Below are 20,890 nucleotides of genomic sequence, written 5' to 3' on the forward strand. Positions count from 1 at the left end.
TGGAACAAACACTGCGGATAATGCCGGGAGATGGAGTTCTGCCCACTTTAGTATGTGACTTACCTCCTTCATTGCTTTATGGCTGCGAGTTCCTCCCTGATGGTTGAGGTACGCTACTGCCGTTGCATTGTCCGAGCGGATCTGCACTGGTTTTCCTTGCAGAATGTCCTTTGCCTGAATCAGTGCCATGTATATGGCCTGCATTTCTAACAGGTTTATTGGCATTTATTGTCCATTGTCCCTGGAACCATAATTTTCCGGACTCTGCTCCCCAGGCCTAAAGACTGGCATCCAGTGTCAGGATCTCCCAATCTGATATCCAAAAGGGTCTCCCCTTGTCTAGATGGGATGTTTGTAGCCACCAGGCTAATGACCTTTTTACCTTTACTGGAAGTACCATCATTTGTTTCTTAATTGTCTGATGTACTCCATTCCATCTGGTCAGAATCAGATATTGCAATGGTCCTGAGTGGAATTGTGCATATTCCACCATGTCGAGGGTTGACACCATCAACCCCATCACTCGCATTGCCGTGTAAACTGATATAGTTTGACTGTGCAACAATTCCTGAATCATTAACTGCACCTTGGATATCTTTTCCACAGGTAAAAATATTTTCTGCAGACTTGACTCCAATATAGCCCCTAAGTGAATCATCCGTTGTGACTTTGCCCAATTTATGAGCCATCCATGTTTCTGTAGACAAGTTATTGTCTGTTGGAGCTGGCTCAAGAGCAATTACTGGGATTGTGCCAGGATTAAAAGATCGTCGAGCGATGTGAAAATCCTTATCCCCTGCTTGCAGAGATAAGCTGCCATATGTCAGCGTCCGGAGTCTTACCGGTACGCTGGGGCCGCGGGGCTGGCTTCCTTGGCGATGTGCGGGCAGCGGCGGAGGCGGGCTGCTGCGCCAGATCCGTGGGCAGCAGTAGCGGCGGTGAGGGGGTCCGCTGGTGGCGGCGGGACGTCGCTACAGTGGGTCGCTCTTGCTGAGCCATTGCTAGGAGACCAGGAGCAGTGAGCAATGTGGCTTTGCAAAAAGGTCTGCATTACTGGGCGCCGCCATGTTGGAGACCAAGTTTTGAGCATAGTTCCTGTTTCCTGTCTTTTCCAGCCAATCCAGGGGAAGCTCTCCCTATAAAAGGGGGCTGGTTTAGGACAGGGATGCCAGTGCTTCAAGTTACAACCCTGTTGTAGGTGCTTTAGCCTGTGCTCCCAGGATTCCTGCTGTATTCTGGTTCCTCCAGATCCTGCTTGGTCGGTTCTCTGTTGCTGCTGCAGCCCTGCCGTTCCTACCCTGCTACTGCCTGTGGAAGCTACCCTGGAAAACCCGGTCCAGTAAGACTCTTTGGGCACAGTCGGCCCCGGGTCTTCTGCCTCGTCTTTCAAGCCACACTCCACAGATCTCCTTCACCAGCCACGCCTTTGTACCACCGACCACCGCCTGCAGATTATTATCTTCAGCCTCGTTTTCCAAACCGCAGTCCACAGTCCTTGTCTCCAGCCACGTCTTCAACCATCATCCACAGTTCATCATCTAAAGTCTCGTCTTTCAAATCACAGTCCACAGTTCTTTGCCTCCAGCCACGTCCTAACCATCGTGCTCCAGCCTCGGTTCTCTACCTCAGCCCTGTACATAATAAATACTTTCCATTGACTCTCAAACCCCGCCTACGTTCTTCATTGCTCCGTGTCCCATGCGAAGGAACTAAATCCAGCCCCCTCATCTGGTTCATTCACAGCCTGATACCTCCTCGGGCAAATCCCAGCTGCCGAATCCCCAAACTCTGCTAGACGTGACAGTAAGCACTGGCCCAATGGATTCGACGGGTGATCAGGCCTCAGGAGGGGATTCAACTACAGATATCTGGTCTCGCTTAAGTAAGCAGGAGGCCACACAATCTCAAATCGTGCAGTTCATGCAGAATATGTCCGAACGTTTCGATTCTCTCTGTGTTGCCATGACGGCCTCTCAAGTATCTACAGCTGCTCCCACATTAGCACCTCCGGCCCCGCTTCCTCCTGTACCAGTACCACGGTTGCATTTGCAACCTCCCAATAAATTCGATGGGAATCCAAAACAATGCCGCGGGTTTCTAAACCAGTGTGAAATCCAGTTCGAACTACAGTCGGCCAACTTCCCATCGGCACGAACCAAAGTAGCCTATATAATTTCTTTACTTACCGGGCAAGCGTTGGAATGGGCTTCACCTTTGTGGAAGAGGATGGATCCCATCTTATCTAACTATCCAGAATTCGTGGCCACCTTCCGAAAAATCTTCGACGAACCGGGCAGGACTTCAGCTGCCTCGTTGGAGATCCTGCGTCTGCGTCAGGGCACGCGTACGGTCAGTCAGTACGTGATCCAGTTTTGCACCCTTTCCTCAGAACTGAACTGGAACGAGGAGGCTCTCATTGCAGCTTTCTGGAGCGGTCTCTTCGAAAAGATCAAAGATGACCTCGCAACTCAGGACGTACCTGATAAGTTGGATACACTAATTTCTTTATGCAATAAGTTAGACCTGAGGTACAGAGAACGCTGTATGGAGAGGTTGCCGTCAGATCGCCCTAAGCCTAGAGTTGTTCTTCCACCAACACCATCATCACTAACTGCGGAAGAACCCATGCAGATTAATCGTTCCCGCCTCTCCAATGTAGAACGCCAGAGACGGCGACAAGGGAACCTCTGCCTGTATTGTGGTGCATCTGATCACTTTGTTAAAACTTGTTATCTACGTCCAGAAACGCCCGCTCCTAGTTTGTGCTGGAGAGGTCAAGCTAGGAGAATTCTCAGAATTACATACCAAGAAAGAGTCTGTCCTGTTAACCCAATTGGAGCTCCCTTCTTCTTCTCTTCTCATCCCTGCACTACTCGACTCTGGAACCGCCGAAAGCTTCATTACGTCAGCTCTGGTCAAACGATCTGGAATACAAACAGTTCCTTTGGATCGTACCATTTCTGTTACCGCAGTGGATGGGAGTTATATCCCTGAGGGTATTATATCCTTTCGTACTATTCCTCTCAAGATGAAGGTCGGAGTTCTCCATTCAGAAGAAATCTCTTTCCTTGTAATTCCTAAAGCCTCTCATGAACTAATCCTAGGGTTTCCATGGTTAATCAGACACAATCCCCACATAGATTGGCAAACTATGGATGTTCTCTCTTGGGGACAAGACTGTTTTCAGAACTGTTTACCTTCAGTTAGACCTCTCTGTTCTTCCAGCCCTTCCAGCCTTCCTGTGGAGTACCAAGCTTTTCAAGATGTTTTTAGTAAGCAAGGGGCGGACACCTTGCCCGCGCATCGTACTTGGGATTGTCCCATTGAGCTAGTACCGGGTAAGACTCCTCCCTGAGGTCGAATTTACCCTCTCTCACTTCCCGAGACACAGGCCATGTCAGAGTATATCCGGGAGAACTTGGGGAAAGGGTTCATCAGGTCTTCTACATCTCCGGCTGGAGCGGGGTTTTTCTTCGTCAAAAAGAAAGATGGGGGGTTGCGGCCCTGTATTGACTATAGAGGTCTCAATGACATAACAATTAAGAACAGATATCCATTACCTCTGATTCCAGAACTGTTCGACCGTGTTAAAGGAGCTACTGTATTTACTAAGTTGGACTTACGGGGGGCCTACAATCTTATACGTATTCGCCCAGGGGACGAATGGAAGACGGCATTTAATACCCGCGACGGCCATTACGAATACCTGGTAATGCCTTTTGGCCTATGTAACGCCCCAGCCGTCTTTCAAGAGTTCGTTAACGAAATCTTCAGAGATCTTCTCTATGACTGCTTGGTAGTATATCTGGATGACATCCTCATTTTTTTAAGGATCTGAAGACCCATCGGGAACAAGTAAAAGAAGTGTTAACTCGTTTACGAAGGAGTCAGTTATTCTGTAAGTTAGAGAAGTGCACCTTTGAAGTACCCACAATTCCATTCCTCGGTTACATTCTTTCAGGGCAGAAGTTACAGATGGACCCCGCTAAAGTCCAGGCGATTCAGGATTGGGCACTTCCAGCTACCCTTAAAGGAATTCAACGTTTCCTGGGGTTTGCTAACTTCTACCGAAGATTCATTCAAAATTATTCTTCTGTCATAGCTCCTATAACCGCATTAACTAGGAAGGGAGCCGATCCTGCCAAGTAGTCTCCTGAGGCTTTGGAAGCTTTTTCATCTTTAAAGGAGGCCTTCACGACTGCTCCAGTTCTTCGACAACCCTATCTCAGCCGTCCGTTCTTGGTGGAGGTTGATGCCTCTACTGTGGGAGTGGGAGCAGTATTATCCCATCTTTTCGAGGACAAGATGGTCCATCCCTGTGCGTTCTTCTCGCGAAGATTCTCCCCCGCTGAACAGAATTATGCTATTGGGGAACAGGAATTACTGGCAATTAAGTTGGCCTTTGAGGAGTGGAGGTATTTGTTGGAGGGAGCTCAACATCCAATTTCGGTAACCACAGATCACAAGAACCTCCTGTATCTACAGTCAGCCCGATGTCTGAACCCACGCCAAGCAAGATGGGCACTCTTCTTTACCCGTTTTAATTTTAAACTCAGTTACCGACCAGGTTCCCTCAACAAAAAGGCAGATGCCTTATCTCGCTCCCTAAGTTCAGAAGAACCCTCTAACCGTTCAAAAGAGCAATTTACACTGGAATCCACCTCTTTATCTGCAACTAATACCTCTCCACTTCCTCCTCCAGGGAAGATCTTCGTTGCACCAAATCTGCGCAAAAAACTTCTCACATGGGCTCACTCCTCCTCCTTCATGGGCCATGCGGGCGGTCATAAGACACTTAAATTCATTCAGCGCTCCTACTGGTGGCCTCATCTCAGGACTGACGTTCAGGAATTCGTGGCTGCCTGTCCAAAATGTGCTCAGCATAAAAGTCCCAAAGGTCCACCAGCCGGGTTACTCCATCCTTTACCGGTACCACTAAGACCATGGACGCATATTTCTATGGACTTTATTACAGATTTACCTATGTCTGGTGGGCGGAACACCGTATGGGTCATAGTTGACTGAGTCTCTAAAATGGCACACTTTGTTCCTCTGGCTAACCTTCCATCTGCACCCCAGTTGGCAAAATTGTTTATAGCAGAGATCTTTCGACTCCATGGTCTACCACAGGAAATCGTGTCTGATAGAGGTCCTCAATTTGTGGCCAAGTTTTGGAGATCCCTATGTTCTGCTCTTGGCGTGAAATTAAACTTCTCCTCAGGCTATCATCCCCAAACGGATGGTCAAACAGAGAGAGTGAACCAGGATCTGGAGACTTTTCTGCGATTATTCATGTCCTCCTCACAGGACAACTGGCTGGACTTCCTCCCATTCGCAGAATTTGCCCATAACAATCTTTATCACTCTGCCACAAAATCTTCTCCATTCTTCATTAATTATGGTTACCATCCAAGAGTTCCTGACTTCCAACTTCTGCCTACGCTCGAGGTTCCTGCCGCAGAGTCAACACTTCGACAACTTACTGAAGCCTGGAAACAAGTTCACAAGACTTTGCTCAAGACTTCCAAGAGATATAAGACCTATGCAGATCTGAAACGAAAAGCTGTACCAAGCCTTAAGGTAGGAGATCGTGTTTGGGTTTCCACACGTAACCTAAGATTAAAGGTCCCTACAAAAAAGTTTGCTCCCAGATTTATTGGGCCTTACCCAATCGAAAAAGTGTTGAATCCTGTGGCTTACAAAGTGAAATTACCTCCGCAGTTAAGAATTCCTAATGCATTTCATATTTCTCTTTTAAAACCATTGGTACTTAATCGGTTCAGAGCCGCTCTGCCTAAATCACCCAAAATCCAATCAGCACATGGAGACGAATTTGAGATTCACAAGATCCTTGATTCTCGCAGACGTTATGGTCGCATCCAGTACCTTGTCGATTTGAAGGGGTATGGGCCAGAGGAGAGATCTTGGGTAGATGCAGAGGATGTCCATTCTCCAAGACTTCTTCGGACATTTCATGCCAAGTTTCCAACTAAACCACATAGGTGTCCAGAGTCCACCCGCAAAGGGGGGGGGGGGGTATTGTCCGGAGTCTTACCGGTACGCTGGGGCCGCGGGGCTGGCTTCCTTGGCGATGTGCGGGCAGCGGCGGAGGCGGGCTGCTGCGCCAGATCCGTGGGCAGCAGTAGCGGCGGTGAGGGGGTGTGCTCGTGGCGGCGGGACGCCGCTACAGTGGGTCGCTCTTGCTGAGCCATTGCTAGGAGACCAGGGGCAGTGAGCAATGTGGCTTTGCAAAAAGGTCTGCATTACTGGGCGCCGCCATGTTGGAGACCAAGTTTTGAGCATAGTTCCTGTTTCCTGTCTCTTCCAGCCAATCCAGGGGAAGCTCTCCTTATAAAAGGGGGCTGGTTTAGGACAGGGATGTCAGTGCTTCAAGTTACAACCCTGTTGTAGGTGCTTTAGCCTGTGCTCCCAGGATTCCTGCTGTATTCTGGTTCCTCCTGATCCTGCTTGGTCGGTTCTCTGTTGCTGCTGCAGCCCTGCCGTTCCTACCCTGCTACTGCCTGTGGAAGCTCCCCTGGAAAACCCGGTCCAGTAAGACTCTTTGGGCACAGTCGGCCCCGGGTCTTCTGCCTCGTCTTTCAAGCCACACTCCACAGATCTCCTTCACCAGCCACACCTTTGTACCACCGACCACCGCCTGCAGATTATTATCTTCAGCCTCGTTTTCCAAACCGCAGTCCACAGTCCTTGTCTCCAGCCACGTCTTCAACCATCATCCACAGTTCATCATCTAAAGTCTCGTCTTTCAAATCACAGTCCACAGTTCTTTGCCTCCAGCCACGTCTTAACCATCGTGCTCCAGCCTCGGTTCTCTACCTCAGCCCTGTATATAATAAATACTTTCCATTGACTCTCAAACCCCGCCTACGTTCTTCATTGCTCCGTGTCCCATGCGAAGGAACTATATCCAGCCCCCTCATCTGGTTCATTCACAGCCTGCTAACTCCTCGGGCAAATCTCAGCTGCCGGATCCTCAAACTCTGCTAGACGTGACACCATAACCACCATGATCTTGTTAAATACTCTGCGGGCTGTGGCTAACCCAAAGGGTAATGCCTGGAATTGAAAATGTTGCTGGAGGATAGCGAACCTGAGGTAACACTGATGGGACAATGTTATAGGCACATGCAGGTAAGCATCCTGTATATCCAGAGATACCATGTAATCCTCTGGTTCCATGGCCAAAACTATGGAGCGTAACATCTCCATGTGGAACCTTGGGACCCAAATGTATTTGTTTAACATTTTGAGATTGAGGATGGGCCAAAATGACCCATTTGGCTTCTGGACCAAAAATAGGTTGGAGTAAAAACCCTGCCCCTATTGTGCCGGGGGTACTGGAATAATTACCACAGACTGAAGCAATTTCTAAACTGCTTCTTGCAGGGCTCTGGCCTTCGGCTCTATATGAGATGGACTGGTGCAAAAAAAACCTTCGAGTATGGATGCTTCTTGAAAGGGAAAACATAACCCAGAGATACCACTTCTTGCACCCAAGCATCTGTTGTCGACTGCTGCCATATGTGTGCAAACTGAAGAAGACGGCCCTCTACCTTGGAGTCCCCCAGGTGGAGGCCCGCACCATCAGGCTGATGGCTTCTGTTCTGGTTTGGAAGCTGGCCCTCTAGTGGCCCATTGCTTCTTTGCTTTACCAGACTTATTGTACTGGGTTTGCTTTGATTCATTTTTACCTTTTGTTTTACCTTGCCACCAAAATGACCGAAATCCCAAGCCCTTAGGTTTAGGATTATAACTGGCAGAAAACCTGACCTCCTTGGATTCAGCTTCTGACTCCAGAATATCTGTCAGTTCCTTACCAAAAAGAATGTTCCCAACAAAAGGCAAAGCTTCCAGAACCTTTTTGGATTCTGAATCAGCTTTCCATGTACGTAGCCAAGTTGCTCTGCGAGCAGCTACAGTTAAGGCTGATGCTTTAGAAGCAATCATACCCATATCCATTGCTGCTTCTTCTAGGAATAGTGCAGCCTGTTTCATATGGGCTATATGGGACTCCTGCTCCCTAGTAGGTGCTGAGAGCCCATTTTCCAGTTCTTCAGCCCATTCAACTACCGCTTTTGCCATCCAGGCTGAGGCCATAGCAGGCCTTATGACTGCCCCTGACAGCGAAAATGTTTTTCAAAAAACCATCAACTCTTCTGTCTGTGACATCATTTAATGACGTAGATGGCAAAGGTAAAATAGATGTTCGCACTAGTCGAATGACGTGCGTATCTACCTTAGGAGGCACTTCTCTTTTTAAACAGTCCCCAGTTGGAAAAAGGTAGTAAGAATCCCATTTTTTGGAATTCTATATTTCCTATTGGGCGCAGCCCACGGTTCCTCCATAATTGCCGTCAGTTCCTCTGACCCTGGAAACTCAACCCTAACTGCTTTGGGACGTTTAAACACAGGTGCTTTATTTTTAATTATTGGCTCAGCTGAATCCTCTAGAGACAGAATGGTTCCGGTACGAATGGTCGACCATGATATGGTCAATGTCACGATCCGGGTATCTGGACGCCACTTCTTACCCATCAGATGCCTCCTAAGGCTGGCTCAGCGCTCCAGGACCGGATCCCATCTGTTATCCTAATGTTCACATCCCTGCATCCTCTCCTGTCTCTCTGAGACGCTGTCACAGTAACGCCATAATACATCTGGCATGGCGTCTCCCGCGGCCTCCGCCGCCGTCCCTGAGCTTCTGCATGCAGAGTGTCAGAGTGGCGATTACGTCAGCCGCGACCTCCGCTGTGTCCGCGTGGTTGGATGTGCACTTGTCAGCCTGGCGTCTCCTGTCTCCGGTGGCTGGCGCCGCCATTACTGTCTTCATTACCACATGGATTACAAACCAAACTTCCCTCCAAGTGTCTGCATGGGCGCAGCCATCTTGGATGTTGTCAGCTGATCATTTCCACCAATCCATTGTCTGTATTGTTAATCTGCATAATTGCCTAGCCAATCCCTTCCTTGCTGCAGGTATAAGTACACTGTGCCTGAGCAAGGAAGGCGTCAGTGCTTCGGTTGTCTAACCTAGTTCCAGTTTGTCTCTCTCCTGTGACTGTCTTCCAGGTTCCAGCTCCTGTCTCAAGACTTCCACTACAGAGACCCGCACCAGCATTCCACCTGCGGTGTAGCCTGACTTTTCCATCCATTGGAACTCATCTGTTTCCAGCTACAGATCTACCTGCTTTCAGCATACAGCTTCCAGCAGAGGTCAGCTCTTCTTAAAGTGCCGGTACCCTTTTCTACAGATATCATTTATCACCGGTATTATTATTTCACCGCTCTCAAACTCCAAAACTTCAGCTTATTTCATCGCTCTCAAGTTCATTTATTATTTAACTGGTTCCAGCCAGTATCCACTCCGTGCTAACAACAGTCTGGTTCCAGCCAGTATCCACAGCAGCCGTTTTATCTACAGCAGCCCAGCTTTTCCTGGAACACCAGCTGGTACAATCCTGGGTTATCTCCATTGCTACAGTCGGGCCTGGTAAGGACTTTCCATCTAGAAGATATTAAGAACTATCTCACACTACCAGTGCCCTGTGGCTCTTGCCACCCTGTAGTACCCAGGAACTGTATTTATTCTTTGCTGACTTTTATGTTTTCTTTTACTGCTGCTGTGTTGCGGAGTTGTCATAATAAACATCATTGACTTTTATCTAAGTTGTCGTGGTCACGCCTTCGGGCAGTTATTCTTCATGTTACTTACATGTCCAGGGGTCTGATACAACCTCCCAGGTTCCGGTACATCTCAGCCCCTACAACTGAGGCTGCCTCCCGTCAGCTCAGGCCCTCAGTTGTGACAGTAAGCACTGACCTAATGAATCCAGCCGGAGACCAGGATCAAGCGGCCAGGCCGATGCAAGAACTGGCAGCCCGACTTGAACATCAGGAGGCTGCACAGGGCCACATCATCCGCTGTCTCCAGGATCTCTCTACTCGGCTGGATGGGATTCAGACAACTCTCCGTGGATCAGGCGCGTCTGGTGCGTCAACCACAGTGACTCCAGCTATAACCCCACCCACCTTACCCATTTCTGCTCCACGTCTTCATCTACCAACGCCAGCAAAATTTGACGGATCTCCAAGGTTCTGCAGGGGATTTCTCAACCAGTGTGAGATACAGTTTGAGCTACAACCTGGCAATTTTCCCAGTGACCGTAAAAAAATTGCCTACATTATCTCTCTTCTCAGTGGCTCAGCCCTTGATTGGGCATCACCGTTATGGGAGAGGTCCGACATCCTGCTATCCTCCTACACTGCCTTCGTGTCAACATTCAGGCGTATCTTCGACGAGCCAGGCCGGGTAACTTCAGCTTCATCTGAGATTCTCCGTTTACGCCAGGGATCACGTACTGTAGGACAATATCTAATTCAGTTCCAGATCCTGGCATCCGAACTGGCATGGAACGACGAGGCCCTGTATGCTGCATTCTGGCATGGCTTATCTGAGCGCATTAAAGATGAGTTAGCTACCAGAGACTTACCTTCTAAGTTAGATGAGCTAATCTCACTCTGCACGAAAGTTGATTTACGTTTCAGAGAGAGAGAGCAACTGAGCGTGGAAGATCATCTGCTCCAAAATCTTCTGCTCCTCCTCCTCGTCAACTGTCACCATCTAAAGATGAGCCCATGCAACTTGGCCGTTCCCGTTTAACTCCTGCTGAGCGCCGAAGACGTCTCTCCGAGTCTCTCTGTCTTTATTGTGCAGCTCCGTCTCACACCATTAATGCCTGTCCCAAACGTCCGGGAAACTCCAAATCCTAGCTCGCCAAGGAGAGGGCCGGCTAGGAGTAATGATCTCCTCTCCATCTCCTCAAGATTGTAATCTCCCAGTCTCGCTTCAAGTTGCTCAACGTTATCGAAACGTCATTGCCCTCCTTGATTCCGGAGCAGCTGGGAACTTTATTTCTGAAGCCTATGTTAAACGGTGGTCCCTACCCACCGAGAGACTTCCTTCGTCTATTTCCCTAACTGCCGTGGATGGCAGCAAGATTTTTGATGCAGTTATTTCTCTAAGGACTCTACCAGTTCGTCTGAGAGTGGGAGTTCTTCATTCCGAACTTATTTCTTTTTTAGTGATTCCAAGAGCCACACATCCTGTGGTCCTGGGCCTTCCATGGCTCCGTCTTCACAATCCTACAATTGATTGGACGACTACGCAAATTCTGGCATGGGGTTCCTCCTGTGCTGAGACATGTTTGTTTAAAGTATTGCCTGTCTGTTCTTCCTCCCCCAGGTCGTCTGATGTGCCACCTCCTCCATATCAAGATTTCACGGATGTGTTCAGTAAAGCCTCTGCTGATATCCTTCCTCCTCATAGAGAATGGGACTGCCCGATTGATCTCGTTCCAGGGAAGGTTCCACCTCGAGGCCGAACTTATCCGTTGTCTCTGCCTGAGACGCATTCCATGGAGGAATATATTAAAGAGAACCTAGCAAAGGGGTTCATTCGACCTTCTTCTTCTCCAGCCGGCGCAGGCTTCTTTTTTGTAAAGAAGAAAGATGGTGGTCTGCGGCCGTGCATTGACTACAGAGGTTTGAACGACATTACCATCAAGAACCGCTATCCTTTACCCCTGATTACTGAGCTCTTTGATAGAGCTAGCGGAGCTACCATCTTCACAAAGCTGGACTTGAGAGGTGCATACAATCTCATCCGGATCCGTGAGGGTGACGAGTGGAAGACCGCCTTTAACACCCGTGACGGACATTATGAGTACCTCGTCATGCCCTTCGGATTGAGCAATGCTCCAGCTGTCTTCCAGCATTTTGTCAATGAGATCTTCAGAGACATTTTATATCGTCATGTCGTGGTCTATCTAGACAATATCCTCATTTTTGCCAACGATTTAGAGGAACATCGTTTTTGGGTAAAGGAGGTTCTGTCCCGTCTCCGTGTCAATCATCTCTATTGCAAATTAGAGAAATGCGTCTTTGAAGTCAAGTCCATTCCGTTTCTTGGGTACATTGTGTCCGGTTCCAGACTAGAGATGGATCCTGAGAAACTACAAGCAATCCGGAATTGGCCGGTACCCTTAACCCTCAAAGGGGTCCAGAGGTTCCTAGGGTTCGCCAATTATTACAGAAAGTTTATACGAGACTTTTCCACCATTGTGGCGCCTATTACTGCTTTAACTAAGAAGGGTGCTAACCCGTCCAAGTGGTCTGAGGAAGCTATGCAAGCCTTTCATCTGTTAAAACAAAGGTTCATCTCGGCACCAGTTCTGAAACAGCCCGACATCGACTCTCCTTTCATCTTAGAGGTGGATGCCTCCTCCGTGGGTGTAGGAGCGGTGTTATCTCAGAGGGCTAAAGATGGCCATGTACATCCTTGCAGTTTCTTCTCCCGGAAGTTCTCCCCAGCAGAGCGCAACTATGCCATTGGCGACCAGGAGTTGCTAGCCATCAAGCTCGCTCTGGAGGAGTGGAGATATCTGTTGGAGGGAGCTTCTCATTCAATCACTATACTTACAGACCACAAGAACCTTTTATACCTGAAGGGCGCACAATGTCTCAACCCTCGTCAGGCCAGATGGGCACTTTTCTTTTCCAGGTTCGACTTTAAACTCCAGTTCTGTCCGGGCTCTCAGAATCGCAAGGCCGATGCCCTTTCCCGCTCATGGGAGCAAGAAAATGAGTCAGAGTCTTCAGACAAGCATCCTATTATAAATCCGTTGGCATTCTCCACGGTAGGGATGGACTCTACGCCCCCATCAGGGAAAAGTTTTGTGAAGCCGATGCTAAGGAAGAAGCTCATGCATTGGGCCCATGCTTCCCGTTTTGCCGGACATACAGGTATCCAAAAAACCCTGGAGTTTATCTCTAGGTCCTATTGGTGGCCAACTCTGAAAAAGGACGTCTTGGAGTTTATTGCATCTTGCCCAAAGTGTGCCCAACATAAAGTATCCCGCCAGTCGCCTGCGGGGCAACTGGTTCCACTATCCGTTCCCCGTCGACCATGGACCCACTTGTCGATGGATTTCATTACAGACTTACCCATGTGCAACAAGTTCAATACCATCTGGGTGGTAGTTGACCGGTTCACCAAGATGGCACACTTCATTCCTCTCACCGGTCTTCCGTCAGCTTCCAAGTTGGCTCAAGTATTCATACAAGAGATCTTCCGACTCCACGGTCTTCCTGAAGAAATTATCTCTGATCGAGGAGTTCAATTCACAGCCAAATTCTGGCGAAGTTTATGTCAAGTCCTCCAAGTCAAGCTAAAGTTTTCCACGGCTTACCATCCTCAGACCAATGGTCAAACTGAGAGGGTGAATCAGGACTTGGAGGCCTTCCTCCGCATCTATGTGTCCTCCTCTCAAGATGACTGGGTTCAATTACTTCCCTGGGCCGAGTTCTGTCATAACAACCAGTATCATTCCTCATCTTCTTCTACACCATTCTTCACTAACTTTGGATTCCACCCTAAAGTCCCTGAGTTCCAACCGCTTCCAGCAACTTCTGTTCCAGCAGTGGATATCACCTTGCATCAGTTTGCCAATATCTGGAAGAGCGTACGATCAGCTCTGCTCAAAGCATCATTCAGGTACAAGAAGTTTGCGGATAAGAAGCGTCGAGCAGTTCCTGCTCTCAAAGTGGGTGATCGGGTATGGTTATCCACGAAGAATTTGAGGTTGAGGTTAAGAGTTCCCAGTATGAAGTTTGCACCTCGCTACATTGGTCCTTTTAAAATTGAACAAGTCATCAATCCTGTTGCTTACAGACTCCAGTTGCCTCCCTTCTTAAAGATACCCAGGACATTCCATGTTTCCCTGTTGAAACCGCTGATCTTGAATCGGTTTCATTCCTCACTTCCTCCAACTCCGAAAGTCCAAACTCAACGAGGCGTTGAGTATGAAGTGGCCAAGATCCTGGACTCACGTCACCGTTACGGTCAACTGCAGTATCTTATTGACTGGAAGGGTTATGGCCCTGAGGAACGTTCATGGACCAATGCTTCTGATGTCCATGCTCCTGCCTTGGTCCGGAGATTCCATTCCAAGTTTCCTCAAAAGCCAAAGAAGTGTCCTGGGGCCACTCCTAAAGGGGGGGGTGCTGTCACGATCCGGGTATCTGGACGCCACTTCTTACCCATCAGATGCCTCCTAAGGCTGGCTCAGCGCTCCAGGACCGGATCCCATCTGTTATCCTAATGTTCACATCCCTGCATCCTCTCCTGTCTCTCTGAGACGCTGTCACAGTAACGCCATAATACATCTGGCATGGCGTCTCCCGCGGCCTCCGCCGCCGTCCCTGAGCTTCTGCATGCAGAGTGTCAGAGTGGCGATTACGTCAGCCGCGGCCTCCGCTGTGTCCGCGTGGTTGGATGTGCACTTGTCAGCCTGGCGTCTCCTGTCTCCAGTGGCCGGCGCCGCCATTACTGTTTTCATTACCACATGGATTACAAACCAAACTTCCCTCCAAGTGTCTGCATGGGCGCAGCCATCTTGGATGTTGTCAGCTGATCATTTCCACCAATCCATTGTCTGTATTGTTAATCTGCATAATTGCCTAGCCAATCCCTTCCTTGCTGCAGGTATAAGTACACTGTGCCTGAGCAAGGAAGGCGTACGTGCTTCGGTTGTCTAACCTAGTTCCAGTTTGTCTCTCTCCTGTGACTGTCTTCCAGGTTCCAGCTCCTGTCTCAAGACTTCCACTACAGAGACCCGCACCAGCATTCCACCTGCGGTGTAGCCTGACTTTTCCATCCATTGGAACTCATCTGTTTCCAGCTACAGATCTACCTGCTTTCAGCATACAGCTTCCAGCAGAGGTCAGCTCTTCTTAAAGTGCCGGTACCCTTTTCTACAGATATCATTTATCACCGGTATTATTATTTCACCGCTGTCACGATCCGGGTATCTGGACGCCATTTCTTACCCATCAGATGCCTCCTAAGGCTGGCTCAGCGCTCCAGGACCGGATCCCATCTGTTATCCTGATGTGTACATTCCTGTATCCTCTCCTGTCTCTCTGAGACGCTGTCACAGTAACGCCATATTACATCTGGCATGGCGTCTCCCGCGGCCTCCGCCGCCGTCCCTGAGCTTCTGCATGCAGAGTGTCAGAGTGGCGATTACGTCAGCCGCGGCCTCCGCTGTGTCCGCGTGGTTGGATGTGCACTTGTCAGCCTGGCGTCTCCTGTCTCCAGTGGCCGGCGCCGCCATTACTGTTTTCATTACCACATGGATTACAAACCAAACTTCCCTCCAAGTGTCTGCATGGGCGCAGCCATCTTGGATTCTGTCAGCTGATCATTTCCTTCAATCTGTTGTCAGTATTGTTAATCTGCATAATTGCCTAGCCAATCCCTTCCTTGCTGCAGGTATAAATACATTGTGCCTGAGCAAGGAAGGCGTCAGTGCTTTGGTTGTCAAACCTAGTTCCTGTTTGTCTCTCTCCTGTGATTGTCTTCCAGGTTCCAGCTCCTGTCTCAAGACTTCCACCATAGAGACCCGCACCAGCATTCCACCTGCGGTGTAGCCTGACTCTCCAATCCATTGTGGATTCATCTGTTTCCAGCTACAACTTTACCTGCTTCCAGCTCAGCTTCCAGCAGAGTACAGCTTCCCTTAAAGGGCCGGTGTCCTTTCTACACTTTACCACTCTCCACCGGTATTATTATTTCTCCGCTCTCAAGTTCTACATTTCAGTTCATATTTCATCGCTCCCAAGTTCATTTATTATTTAACTGGTTCCAGCCAGTATCCACTCCGTGCTAACAACAGTCTGGTTCCAGCCAGTATCCACAGCAGCTGTTTTACCTTCAGCAACCCAGCTTTTCCTGGAACACCAGCTGGCACAATCCTGGGTTATCTCCATTGCTACAGTCGGGCCTGGTAAGGACTTTCCATCTAGAAGATCATAAGAACTATCTCACACTACCAGTGCCCTGTGGCTCCTGCCATCCTGTAGTACCCAGGAACTGTATTTATTATTTGCTGACTTTTACGTTTTCTTTTACTGCTGCTGTGTTGCGGAGTTGTCATAATAAACATCATTGACTTTTATCCAAGTTGTCGTGGTCACGCCTTCGGGCAGTTATTATTCATGTTACTTACATGTCCAGGGGTCTGATACAACCTCCCAGGTTCCGGTACATCTCAGCCCCTACAACTGAGGCTGCCTCCCGTCAGCTCAGGCCCTCAGTTGTGACAGTAAGCACTGACCTAATGAATCCAGCCGGAGACCAGGATCAAGCGGCCAGGCCGATGCAAGAACTGGCAGCCCGACTAGAACATCAGGAGGCTGCACAGGGCCACATCATCCGCTGTCTCCAGGATCTCTCTACTCGGCTGGATGGGATTCAGACAACTCTCCGTGGATCAGGCGCATCTGGTGCGTCAACCACAGTGACTCCAGCTATAACCCCACCCACCTTACCCATTTCTGCTCCACGTCTTCATCTTCCAACGCCAGCAAAATTTGACGGATCTCCAAGATTCTGCAGGGGATTTCTCAACCAGTGTGAGATTCAGTTTGAGCTACAACCTGGCAATTTTCCCAGTGACCGTACAAAAATTGCCTACATCATCTCTCTTCTCAGTGGCTCCGCCCTTGACTGGGCATCACCGTTATGGGAGAGGTCCGACACCCTGCTATCTTCTTACCCTGCATTCGTGTCAACATTCAGGCGCATCTTCGACGAGCCAGGCCGGGTAACCTCAGCTTCATCCGAGATTCTCCGTTTACGCCAGGGGTCACGTACTGTAGGACAATATCTGATACAGTTCCAGATCCTGGCATCCGAACTGGCATGGAACGACGAGGCCCTGTATGCTGCATTCTGGCATGGCTTATCTGAGCTTATTAAAGATGAGTTAGCTACCAGAGACTTACCTTCTAAGTTAGATGAGCTAATCTCACTCTGCACGAAAGTTGATTTACGTTTCAGAGAGAGAGCAACTGAGCGTGGAAGATCATCTGCTCCAAAATCTTCTGCTCCTCCTCCTCGTCAACTGTCACCATCTAAAGATGAGCCTATGCAAATTGGCCGTTCCCGTTTAACTCCTGCTGAGCGCCGAAGACGTCTCTCTGAGTCTCTTTGTCTTTACTGTGCAGCTCCGTCTCACACCATCAATGCCTGTCCCGAACGTCCGGGAAAACTCCAAACCCTAGCTCGCCCAGGAGAGGGCCGGCTAGGAGTAATGATCTCCTCTCCATCTCCTCATGATTGTAATCTCCCAGTCTCGTTTCAAGTTGCTCAACGTTATCGGAACGTCATTGCTCTCCTTGATTCCGGAGCAGCTGGGAACTTTATTACTGAAGCCTATGTTAAACGGTGGTCCCTACCCACCGAGAGACTTCCTTCCTCCTTTTCCTTAACTGCCGTGGATGGCAGTAAAATTTTTGATACTGTTATTGCTCTAAGGACTCTACCAGTTCGTCTGAGAGTGGGAGTTCTTCATTCCGAACTTATTTCACTTTTAGTGATTCCAAGAGCCACACATCCTGTGGTCCTGGGCCTTCCATGGCTCCGTCTTCACAATCCTACAATTGATTGGACGACTACGCAAATCCTGGCATGGGGTTCCTCCTGTGCAGAGACATGTTTGTTTAAAGTATTGCCTGTCTGTTCTTCCTCCCCCAGGTCGTCTGATGTTCCACCTCCTCCATATCAAGATTTCACGGATGTGTTCAGTAAAGCTTCTGCTGATATCCTTCCTCCTCATAGAGAATGGGACTGCCCGATTGATCTCGTTCCAGGGAAGGTTCCACCTCGAGGCCGAACTTATCCGTTGTCTCTGCCTGAGACGCATTCTATGGAGGAATACATTAAAGAGAACCTAGCAAAGGGGTTCATTCGACCTTCTTCTTCCCCAGCCGGCGCAGGCTTCTTTTTTGTAAAAAAGAAAGATGGTGGTCTGCGGCCGTGCATCGACTACAGAGGTTTGAACGACATTACCATCAAGAACCGTTATCCTTTACCCCTGATTACTGAGCTCTTTGACAGAGTTAGCGGAGCTACCATCTTTACAAAGCTGGACTTGCGAGTAGAGATGAGCGCCTGAAATTTTTCGGGTTTTGTGTTTTGGTTTTGGGTTCGGTTCCGCGGCCGTGTTTTGGGTTCGAACGCGTTTTGGCAAAACCTCACCGAATTTTTTTTGTCGGATTCGGGTGTGTTTTGGATTCGGGTGTTTTTTTCAAAAAACACTAAAAAACAGCTTAAATCATAGAATTTGGGGGTCATTTTGATCCCAAAGTATTATTAACCTCAAAAACCATAATTTACACTCATTTTCAGTCTATTCTGAATACCTCACACCTCACAATATTATTTTTAGTCCTAAAATTTGCACCGAGGTCGCTGTGTGAGTAAGATAAGCGACCCTAGTGGCCGACACAAACACCGGGCCCATCTAGGAGTGGCACTGCAGTGTCACGCAGGATGTCCCTTCCAAAAAACCCTCCCCAAACAGCACATGACGCAAAGAAAAAAAGAGGCGCAATGAGGTAGCTGTGTGAGTAAGATTAGCGACCCTAGTGGCCGACACAAACACCGGGCCCATCTAGGAGTGGCACTGCAGTGTCACGCAGGATGGCCCTTCCAAAAAACCCTCCCCAAACAGCACATGACGCAAAGAAAAAAAGAGGCGCAATGAGGTAGCTGTGTGAGTAAGATTAGCGACCCTAGTGGCCGACACAAACACCGGGCCCATCTAGGAGTGGCACTGCAGTGTCACGCAGGATGTCCCTTCCAAAAAACCCTCCCCAAACAGCACATGACGCAAAGAAAAAAAGAGGCGCAATGAGGTAGCTGACTGTGTGAGTAAGATTAGCGACCCTAGTGGCCGACACAAACACCGGGCCCATCTAGGAGTGGCACTGCAGTGTCACGCAGGATGTCCCTTCCAAAAAACCCTCCCCAATCAGCACATGATGCAAAGAAAAAGAAAAGAAAAAAGAGGTGCAAGATGGAATTGTCCTTGGGCCCTCCCACCCACCCTTATGTTGTATAAACAAAACAGGACATGCACACTTTAGCCAACCCATCATTTCAGTGACAGGGTCTGCCACACGACTGTGACTGATATGACGGGTTGGTTTGGACCCCCCCCAAAAAAGAAGCAATTAATCTCTCCTTGCACAAACTGGCTCTACAGAGGCAAGATGTCCACCTCATCTTCACCCTCCGATATATCACCGTGTACATCCCCCTCCTCACAGATTATCAATTCGTCCCCACTGGAATCCACCATCTCAGATCCCTGTGTACTTTGTGGAGGCAATTGCTGCTGGTCAATGTCTCCGCGGAGGAATTGATTATAATTCATTTTAATGAACATCATCTTCTCCACATTTTCTGGATGTAACCTCGTACGCCGATTGCTGACAAGGTGAGCGGCGGCACTAAACACTCTTTCGGAGTACACACTTGTGGGAGGGCAACTTAGGTAGAATAAAGCCAGTTTGTGCAAGGGCCTCCAAATTGCCTCTTTTTCCTGCCAGTATAAGTACGGACTGTGTGACGTGCCTACTTGGATGCGGTCACTCATATAATCCTCCACCATTCTATCAATGTTGAGAGAATCATATGCAGTGACAGTAGACGACATGTCCGTAATCGTTGTCAGGTCCTTCAGTCCGGACCAGATGTCAGCATCAGCAGTCGCTCCAGACTGCCCTGCATCACCGCCAGCGGGTGGGCTCGGAATTCTGAGCCTTTTCCTCGCACCCCCAGTTGCGGGAGAATGTGAAGGAGGAGATGTTGACAGGTCGCGTTCCGCTTGACTTGACAATTTTGTCACCAGCAGGTCTTTCAACCCCAGCAGACCTGTGTCTGCCGGAAAGAGAGATCCAAGGTAGGCTTTAAATCTAGGATCGAGCACGGTGGCCAAAATGTAGTGCTCTGATTTCAACAGATTGACCACCCGTGAATCCTTGTTAAGCGAATTAAGGGCTGCATCCACAAGTCCCACATGCCTAGCGGAATCGCTCCCTTTTAGCTCCTTCTTCAATGCCTCCAGCTTCTTCTGCAAAAGCCTGATGAGGGGAATGACCTGACTCAGGCTGGCAGTGTCTGAACTGACTTCACGTGTGGCAAGTTCAAAGGGCATCAGAACCTTGCACAACGTTGAAATCATTCTCCACTGCACTTGAGACAGGTGCATTCCACCTACTATATCGTGCTCAATTGTATAGGCTTGAATGGCCTTTTGCTGCTCCTCCAACCTCTGAAGCATATAGAGGGTTGAATTCCACCTCGTTACCACTTCTTGCTTCAGATGATGGCAGGGCAGGTTCAGTAGTTTTTGGTGGTGCTCCAGTCTTCTGTACGTGGTGCCTGTACGCCGAAAGTGTCCCGCAATTTTTCTGGCCACCGACAGCATCTCTTGCACGCCCCTGTCGTTTTTTAAAAAATTCTGCACCACCAAATTCAAGGTATGTGCAAAACATGGGACGTGCTGGAATTTGCCCATATTTAATGCACACACAATATTGCTGGCGTTGTCCGATGCCACAAATCCACAGGAGAGTCCAATTGGGGTAAGCCATTCCGCGATGATCTTCCTCAGTTGCCGTAAGAGGTTTTCAGCTGTGTGCGTATTCTGGAAAGCGGTGATACAAAGCGTAGCCTGCCTAGGAAAGAGTTGGCGTTTGCGAGATGCTGCTACTGGTGCCGCCGCTGCTGTTCTTGCGGCGGGAGTCCATACATCTACCCAGTGGGCTGTCACAGTCATATAGTCCTGACCCTGCCCTGCTCCACTTGTCCACATGTCCGTGGTTAAGTGGACATTGGGTACAACTGCATTTTTTAGGACACTGGTGAGTCTTTTTCTGACGTCCGTGTACATTCTCGGTATCGCCTGCCTAGAGAAGTGGAACCTAGATGGTATTTGGTAACGGGGGCACACTGCCTCAA

This window comes from Pseudophryne corroboree, chromosome 6, assembly GCF_028390025.1.
Source record: "Pseudophryne corroboree isolate aPseCor3 chromosome 6, aPseCor3.hap2, whole genome shotgun sequence".
Lineage (NCBI taxonomy): Eukaryota > Metazoa > Chordata > Amphibia > Anura > Myobatrachidae > Pseudophryne > Pseudophryne corroboree.